Raw genomic sequence first — 8,228 nt, 5'->3', positions numbered from 1 at the left:
AAATAGAAATTATTTTTAAAGAGTCTCAACTAGCAATTAGGTAACAATCAACCATATCTTCTTTAAGGTATTTCAATGCATTTAACGTGTTAAAAACCATTTGTTAGAATTTCATAGTCAAGACTTATTTTTTCCCACATCAATAAAATCTTTTCCTATAGTTAGGAAAAGTCTTCCCAAGAGAATGAAAGTGTCTTCATCAACATTAAAATTCATAATGGTGAAATCAACAGGAATCACAAACTTGTCAACTCTTAATAACACATCTTCAATCTTTCCTTGAGGTTAACAAATGCTTCAGTCAGCTAATTAGAGAATTGTTGTAGTAGGCCTTGTAACACTAATTCTGATCTTGTTGAATATGGATAAGGGCATTATATTAATGCTTGCTTCCAAGTTACATAAAGCTTTTCCACAATGTATTTCTAATATTATAAGATATTGTAAAAATTCTTGGATTCTTAAGTTTTACTGGCAATTTCCCTTTCTCTAGGTGATTGCATTCTTGAGTTAAAGCAACAGTAGCAAATTATTTCACACGCTTCCTCTTGGTCAGAACATTCTTTATGATCTAAAACTAGTTTGGAATTTTTTTAAACATCATAAATCAAATGTATGTTGACGTGAAATTGCTTCACAATTTCCACAAACTTTCCAAATTATTGATCTTTTGTAGCATTACTAATTCTTTGAGGGAATGCAGATTGAGATTTTTCTTAAACAATTTTTTTGTATAAATTGATGTTTTGGCACATTAATTGGTGCTTATGTAGTTGCAGGTGATGTGACAAGTGACTTCACTTTCTCAATGCTTGGACTTGGTAAATCAGAATTCTCTATGACAATAAAGGATGGTTTGGGTCTAGCTTATGAAGTGACTTATTCTCATGTTTCAGTAGGCTTCTTGCTTACAACTTCATAATTCACATATTTTCTAGTTTCCTTCTCATACTCCTGGCCACTTCTCAAGGAAATAATCATGTCAGTGTCTTGGTTCTTAGTACTTGTTGTTGAGGAAGAAGTTTTAGTAGTGTTGGGCTGAACATCATTGATTTCTATTTCTTGTATTTATGTTTTAAAAATAAACTATTTCCATTAATTATCATCTCTAACATGTATAAAAAAGAAGATGTACATCTATAACCACCTATATAAGTGGTTTCAAAATAGTTGTTCAATAAAGAGAATTTGTCCTATCGCCTTTTTTTATTTTATCTGACACCCCTCAATAGTGACCCTTTTACCATAATACTCTTAGATAATTTTTTGACCATTGATACGATTTTTTATAAAAACGGTATAAAATCTACGCGTTATATAGATTTTTGAAAAAATCGGTACAGTATATCCGAAATTTCAAAAAAACACTATAAAAACACAGATTTTGTACATATCTATGATTTTATATATAATTTTTTTAGAAAAAATATGAATAAAACCAAACTTTGTTATATCATATTTTTTAAATATCTAGTATAAATTCATAATTTTTAAAAAACAAATTATGATTTTATACCGGTTTTTTCAAATATTCAAAAACAATAAAACATATTGATAAAAATTCGGAAATTGACATGACTTATAGATTTTTTTTTTTAAATACTTACCCAAACAAGTGAGAGAGACATCACATATTCACACTCAAAACCTTAAGGTGATAGGTGTATGAGTCATCTCAATTATTAAGTGTTCCACCTTCACTTTTTCAAACAATGTGGAACTTAGAACTCACACTTGTTTTTCATCACAACTCACACTTATTTCACAATAATCTCTCCCTCATGTGTGATTCCATACACTATGCTCATCCTCAAGCAGAAGCTCTTTCATCCACTTGTACCGCCATTGACAGACACTCTTACTCGTCATGGACACTTCAACGGGACATGCCGTCTGACCACCATGTCAGGAAGACTTTCGACATAAGGAGTCAGTCCCTTACTTGAACTAGGCTATGATACCACTGTTGTGTCTAGAAAACTATCTCTAGACACATAACTACCAAAAAACTATATTTTGTTGTTGAGTAGAAAAAACTAATTATCTCTATTTATATTAATACTCAAATTATATTTTCTTTCTACTATCCGATGTGGGACTTGGATAAATATATTATTTGACCCAACAAATTCTCTATTCATCCAAAGACTCACATTTCTGCACTTTGTCTTCAACCTCATCTTCAAGCTATCATTATAATATAATGATTAGCCATATTTTGTAAAATTATTATTCTTCAATCTTTTTGTCTTTTTCTTCTTTTGATTAGAATTTTTTGTTACTCTTCTTTTTTCACTTGATCAGAGCTTTTTATGACTTTTTTTCCTCTCTTGATCAGAACCTTACCTTTGATATCAATTGTTGGGAAAATAAAAAAAAATAAAGAAATATCTACGCACACGGAAGCATACCCACAACAAGAAAAAGAAGCAAAATTTTCAAAAAATAAACCTCACAAAATCATACAAAATTACAAACCCTCCCGTACACTTGCAATTTTTAAGGAGAAAATTGCAAACCCTTCAAATTACAATTTTGAATGGAAAAATTGTAAACCCTCTCAACAAACTATTTTTGAACGGAAAAATAAAAAATCATCCCTAGACACAAAACTACCAAATCCCTAATACACCTAAAAGATTACATTTTGTTGTGTAAAAAAAATTTACTATATCTTTTTATAGTAATACTCAAATTATATTTTCTTTGATGTGTGACTTAAATGAATATATTAAGTGACCCAACAGTTGAAAAACTCTGATTTTTAAAATAATTTATCTCTTTTTTATGGTAAGTTGGGTGATGATCAAACTATCTCTAAGTTGGATGAATAAATTATCTTTTTTTATAAAATAATACTAGTATTTAGACCCGTGCGAGGCACGGGTTAAATGTTTTATAATATTTAAAAAATACTTAAAATTGAAATTTATTATTTAATATTATTTATTTAAAATTTATTGAAGTAATATAAATTTTATAGTAAGCAAGTATTTTTAAAATTATAATAATGATTAATGACTAATTATCCTAAAAATATTTATGCTATAAAAAATTAGTATTTACATGTGTTAAAAGACGAAAGAAAAATAGCAAGACATAATTCAAACGTTTTAAATTAAATATTTGATTGTTATAACTGAAAAACAATATGATATAATTTTAAAAATGTTTGTTAATTATTTTTTAAAAAAGAAAACAAAAGACCAAATACACATCTATTATGTTTGTTTTTTTGATAATTAAAATTTACTAACAAAATTAAATCAAATGAATAAGAAATAAATAAAATAAAAAATTGTCCTACAAAAGTGAAAGGAGCGTCTCATTTTTTAGAATATTTTTTAAAATTTGTTTAACTAAATTTTTAAAAACAACAAATAAACTAAAAAGGATTGAATTATAATTTTTATTCAAAATAATGAAATACAAAATTAACCAACAATATTAGAAAAGGCATGAATTCATTTATTTTATTAATGGCAAAAACAATGGCATTAATGTTTGGCATAAGAAGTGACAAATAGAACCAACACCTCTCAGCATTCCAGACTTAAAGCGCTCGTTAAAGTAGTAAAAAAAATCTTCAGCTTCTTCTCTCAAAGGGATTACAACAACCCACATAAAGATTTTCACACTTGGTCAAGATGACTTCTAGCAAGCGCAATCGGGATGGTTCCGGGTAAGCAAACGATCTTGATAAGAAATTAAACCCATTTGGGTTTTTGTAAGTGAAAATATTTGCCACAGATCAATCGTTCCCAATTTTTTTTGAATCTTTGTTAGATATATGGTTATGGTCATTGTCTTAGATGGATGTATTGTTGTAAGACACATGCAATAATTTTTTGACCTGTTGATGAAATCCTTTCCTTCATCAGGTTTTAAGAAGAATGTATTTTAGAATCTGAAAAACCCCCAAATTAAATCGATTAGTGTTTATTTATGATAAAATTAGGGCTTGCCCAAAAAATAGATGTACTATATGACTTGAGTTTGTCAAATTTGTTAATTGAAATCACATTAGGTATAACTACAGGGTTTTTGATTATCATTTTAGTAGTTAATGTTAATCATTTTAGTAGTTTAATTTTGTATCCTTTTACAATATATTTTGCTCTCCTTACACCTCTAATAACCTTGATGTAACATTCAGGAAGGCAAAGAAAGCTGGAGAGAAATTGCCAAGCAATCACGTTGATTCTGTGAATGACAAAGATTTAATGGAGAAAAAGGTTGCATCAGGAAAAAAGTGTTTAAGCGTTCCGAAAGTCAAAATCAAGTACATCAACAACCATAGGTACTTTTGTTGGATAAAGGAAATCGAATGTGGAAAGACTGCGGGGACAAATGTTTTTGTAAGTATAGACGCAATTGAATTAACTGTTATAACTATCATCGTTTGAAAAAATGCCATGTATTTATGTTATGTTTTATGCGCCATCTGCAGCAATTCCCACAGGAACTAATTAAGAATTGCCTCCATGAGGGTCTCAGAAGAATTGTGTTGTGTGATACTAATACGCAGAAAATATACGATTGCGAGCTTCATTTTGCCATAAGAAAGTATTGTGTGGAGAGTTATATTGGGAAGGGATGGTATCAGCTAGTCAAAGACAGATGTATCCAAAATGGAGAAAACTTAGCAATAATCATTCGGGACTGTGAAGAGAAGAATGTTGACCCAACATCCAAAATGGTTTGCTTGACAGTCGTCGACCGGTCAATATTTGGTTAATAATGTTTTAAGTATGTTGAAGGCATAATCGTGGACCACTACGTTCTTTTGGATTAAAGCCAATGGATTACAATCATTTTGGGTAGTTATATGTTTATGTTTTTGGTGTTATTGATAAATCAATATAATGTTATGGATTTGTGTACTAAGGTTGCTATAACAACTTCTTTAATTATATGTTCTATGGATATTTTTAAGTTTGTGATTGCTGCGAGATTATGAGTTCAATATGAAGCATGAGTTTGAAACAGATTGAGTATAAATCTGCATTCTAATTATTGGTTTATTATAAAACAGGAATTATAAGAAATTTGAGCATCATTCCTCTTTCAAATCGTTAATTCAATATGGAAATGAGTTAAAAAGTATTTTTTTTAATATCAAACATCATACTAAATGTATTTATCATGTAAAGTCAACATGAATGTTACTTAATTAGAATTTATCAAATGGGATAAATTCTTTTAATCAATGAAAAAAATGAGAGGATTTGGCCATAGGATTGTCTATTGTTTTGTAAGTTTGTTAATGAGCTGGAAACTTAGAATGGTAAGACAATTTAATTGAATTATGTATTTGTAATACAAACAACATATACCATTTACACATATAGTTTATTAAGAATCATTTAGTTTATTACGAATTAAATAAAAGATATAGAATCATTATTTAGTTTATTAAGAATTAAATAATATACAAAATATATCACATGTTTAAGGTACCATACATGTTCACAAAAACAACTCATTTGGACACACATATAAGCAAACATGTCAAAAGTGCTTACACGTGAGTTTAAAGTGCTTATACGGTATGGTACATTAAAAAAGGCATCAGTTTATAGAAGTTTCCAAACAATTTACAATTTTAAAGTTAGTCATATGAACATGCATCAAAGAATACCTAAAAAAAATTAAAACAAAGTCCAACTGGTTGAAAAGTATAGCAACCTTCACAACTAAATTCAGATCCTGAATATCACCAGCAGACATATCACTTTGTACCACACCAGCAGTAAAATCATCCTCAACGTCAACAGATTTCTAAAACAATTAATAATTGAAACATTAATCAAATATATGAACAAACATGAAAGGGACATGTTACAAAAAAATATGAACTAACATGAAATAGAGTATTATCAATCTTTGCAGCAAATTTGAACTTTGAAATTATATCTTTGTCAGCACAAACTTTTTTCACGCGAAAAGACTGTTCATATCCAAAGTTCATATCATTGTTTACATCTATCTTAAAGAGAAATGTTAGATCAACAAAACCACCAATCACTTTAGCCACAATTGATGGCTCCTCTTCCTAAAAATATATTTAATTATCAAACAAAATGTTGTTACTATCAACTAATATTTTGATTATAATGACAAATGAAAATATGTAAAAATTGTTTACCATATAAATACTCACCCGATCCATTTCAGCAATCAAATCAGAACATGTCATTTTGGTCAGAAAATAACAATCGCGATCAAAAATCACGAAAGTAGCAGAATCAGTTTCATCAATTACCCTGAGTTTGACACGAAACCTACATATTTAACGAAGTGGGAAAACTAATATTAAATATATGAGTTTAGAAAAATTAGCCACTAATATTTGGAACAATTGAAAAATTTTACGATTGAACACCTTGGGACAATTGTTCAAATATGCTTGTCACACTTTGTGTAGAACAACCTTCTGGAGTCTACAACAACACCCTTGTTGCAGACACATGCAGCATACCACTAATCATTGCCACCAGAAACATGTTTGATTGTGCCTAACACAACACAAACCATATTCTGTAGACATAAAAAACCAAATAACAATGTCAAATTAACCTATAATATAATAAGCATGTAAGGAAGGATAAAAATGAAATAAAAGTAAAATGAAAATCATATCTTGACAGTCTTTTAGTTCCTCTATTGTTTTGCGTTGACTCAGATTTAAGAAATCTTCTTCTAAACTCATCTCAGAAGCATCCTTCATATAACTAAATGGTTGAGTAGGCGATCCAATGTTATCGCTAATAAGAAAGAAAAAAGCATTAATCGATTTTCAGCATTCACAAATTTGAGAAGACTTAATTATACAAATTAAACAGATATGTGAATCTAAAAAGTATTTACTTCAGCTTCAAAGAATCTGCCTCGGGTGTTTTTGGGTTGAACAACAGTTTGGTACAGTTCATTGCATTCTACATCTCGATCTTTCCATTGTACAATTTGACTTTCAGATACTGACCAAGAACAACAACAGGGTCGGTGTTACCGGGTTTGAGGTATGCATCAGGCTCATCAACATATGGTCCAAACAGTGTACAGTCAAGCTTCATCCTACATGAAACCAATTAATTCAAAAGTTATTGGACTGTAACTCTAACTGCATATAAAAGAATATAAGTTTTTTAGCATATAACTTACCCATCGGACTGTAACTCAATAACCTTAAACTTAGTAGTTACATCATTCCTTTCATAGACCCTTTCACGTCCAACAACAGACAAAATGGCCACAACATCTATTACATAAATTTGACATAATAAATTACGACATAATTGATTAAGAAAGAAAATCATACAATACATACAAAAAATTAGAAAGAAGTAAATACAAATTTTACCAATCAAGTAGTCCATATCAATTTTCCCAACGATCTGTGGGAAGGACACAAATGAGTAAGGGGATACTGTTATAAGATCATCAATAATTTCTGTAACCACAGTAGAACTCTAGAAATTCAACTTGAATTGGTGTTTCGTGGTCCTATATCCTCCAGTATTAGCGGAAACCCCCAAAATATTGTAAATTATAAACAATACCCTCACGAATCTTATTCTCAAATCGAGACAGCAGAGCCTTACGAACAGAAGCTTGTATCTTGAAACCTTATAAACAATAACGAATCAAGATCAGAACAAAACCATATATAATAATATGAAAAGAAAAAAAATTACAAATCAAACAACAACAACAACGTTCTCATCCATTAGAACCATCTCCATAGCATAATACTTTTGTTTCGAATTCCTGTTTGGCACAAACCACAATCGAATAACTCGAACAACAACATCCCATGACTCTTTGGCTGGTGTGATTTCAGCAACAAAATCGCGTCTTGCAGCGGCTATAGGAAAATAACGCAAAATCGTAAGGGTTCAAAGGGGATGATGAATTGGAGATGAGATAGGTCATATTTATACATGTAGAATAAGGAAGAAATACAAAAAATTTGAAAGAACAAGCCTTCAAACTAACATTGATGATGTAGTGATTAGATTTTGGGAGATGAGAAACCATAATTGAATGAATTGCATAGTGAATGGAATAAAAGATCAACCGTCGCACATTTAGGGTTGATTGAAATTTTTGAAAAACCTAATTTGAAATAGGTTAAGGATCGGAGAGATGTATTGGGTGTGAAAACTAAAAAAAAATTGGGAATGGAGAGATGTATCTGAAAGGACCGGTGCATTGAAAGGGAACAA

At 29.9% G+C, this 8,228-nt stretch overlaps 1 long non-coding RNA gene across 1 annotated transcript; it reads right to left on the bottom strand.

The window, feature by feature from the left end:
* Positions 1 to 5,583: 5,583 nt before the first annotated feature.
* LOC131657212 (uncharacterized) lies at positions 5,584 to 8,228 on the bottom strand. The gene is made up of 7 exons (XR_009300530.1): positions 7,719 to 8,228; positions 7,364 to 7,628; positions 7,165 to 7,261; positions 6,871 to 7,077; positions 6,386 to 6,767; positions 6,164 to 6,284; positions 5,584 to 6,055 (listed from the first exon to the last, which is right to left on the bottom strand). It is a non-coding gene; the product is annotated as an uncharacterized LOC131657212 (long non-coding RNA).

The sequence above is a fragment of the Vicia villosa genome, linkage group LG3 (assembly GCF_029867415.1).
Source record: "Vicia villosa cultivar HV-30 ecotype Madison, WI linkage group LG3, Vvil1.0, whole genome shotgun sequence".
NCBI lineage: Eukaryota > Viridiplantae > Streptophyta > Magnoliopsida > Fabales > Fabaceae > Vicia > Vicia villosa.
Note: the sequence above shows the minus strand (reverse complement) of the source record. Positions and strands in the feature narration are given on the sequence as shown.